We start from the raw sequence: 1,648 nt of genomic DNA on the forward strand, positions 1-1,648 counted from the left end.
AGCCAGCCTGTACCTAAAGACCACCTGAACCTCGGGAGAGCCAGCCTGTACCTAAAGACCACCTGAACCTCGGGAGAGCCAGCCTGTACCTAAAGGCCACCTGAATCTCGGGAGAGCCAGCCTGTACCTAAAGACCACCTGAACCTCAGGAAAGACCACCTGAAGGAAAGCCAGCCTTGTACCTCCACCTGAACCTCAGGGGGGTGCAACTTCAGTTTTTACAGGTACAGAGGGTATGGATGGGACCCTGGTGGTGCCGTGGGTCAAGCACTGGGTTGCTAACACTGAGGTCCTTGGTCCGAGCCCACCAGCTCCTCCCTGGGAGAAAGTTGTGGCAGTCTGCTTTTGTGAAGGTTGACAGTCTAGAAAATCCTAAGGAGCTATACTGCCCTAGGGGGTTGCTGTGTGTCAGAACTGACTCCAGGCTCCGGAGGGTAAAAGATAAAAGCGGAGGAATGGTTTGAAATGGGGACTCTGAGACTAAGACACCAATGGCTGCAAGCTGGATTTGAGGAAGCAAACATCCAAATACCTCCTTCACAAAACTCCCTCCAGCCCAAAGGGCAATAGGAAAAGCCTGCCTGGTGGAGGGAGAAAGGGAAAACATGTATCCTTGAGAATGTTTCTGGGATGAGAATTCCCTGTCGGCAGTGAACGGAGGGTTTAGATTAGAGTGATAACCAGGGCTGGCAGGTCCTCTGGGTTCCTGGCAGACAAAAATATAAGTTTTCTGGAGAAATTCCCCCTCTCCCCCAGGCTTCCGACAGTCTCCCAAAATAAAGGACCAAGAAGTAGCAAAGCCAAAATGACGAATCTCACAAAGAAACAAAGCACCAACAATCAGAATCTGGACGGAGACAGAATGTGACCAGCACAGGTTTCAGGCTAGCGCTATTGGCAAACAAGTCTGTTCAGTTCTCTTAGGGATACCGAAACTGAGTAGGCAGCCCAAAATGATCCATGAGATTTCCAAAAGAAGCAGATTTCTAAAAATAAAATATGTAAGAACTGAAATTTTAAAATCAGGACAGATTTAACAACAGATTAGACAGGGCTGGAGAGGTAATTTCATGGAATGCAGATCTAAAATTACCCAGAGGAAAATACAGAAAATATGAATGACTGATTATGCAATGTTAAGATAAATAAGTTCCTGAGAAGGTACGAGATCTTTGAAGACTTCAGAGACAAAGACCTGAGAATATTCCAGAAGTAATACAAGACAAATTAAGATACAAATTGTGCCTCAGTTCTACAAAGGTCAACAAAATCCACACCTGAAAACAGATACAAAAAGAAACTCCAAAGCGAGAGTTATCTTAAAATCACTCAAAAGAAAAAAATAATTACCCATGAAGTAATAAAAATGGATAGCTGAATTTTTTACAGCAACAGAAGCTGGAGAACAGCATCTTCAGTGTGAGAAGAGAAAATAATTGTCCATCTAGAATTTCATATCTAGTAAACTTACTTTATAAAAATTAGCAGGATTGAGTTGGCCACCTCCACTAAAATATATCCTCCAGGCACATTATGAAAGGTCTAAGATAGCGGGACACGAGGAAAGTAAAAGGAAATAGAGGTAAGAACTAGGAGGCAAAGGGCATTTATAGATGTCTAAATATAGGCATGTACATATGTAAATATA

General features: G+C 43.4%; 1 protein-coding gene across 3 annotated transcripts in view; it reads right to left on the minus strand.

Annotated features, from left to right (window-relative positions):
• MLH1 (mutL homolog 1) overlaps positions 1-1,648 on the minus strand; it is a 61,958-nt gene that overhangs the window by 14,066 nt on the left and 46,244 nt on the right. The gene's annotated exons all lie outside the window — the stretch shown is intronic.

Source organism: Echinops telfairi, unplaced genomic scaffold (genome assembly GCF_000313985.2).
Source record: "Echinops telfairi isolate 266 unplaced genomic scaffold, ASM31398v2 ScPeMD7_7420;HRSCAF=8458, whole genome shotgun sequence".
NCBI lineage: Eukaryota > Metazoa > Chordata > Mammalia > Afrosoricida > Tenrecidae > Echinops > Echinops telfairi.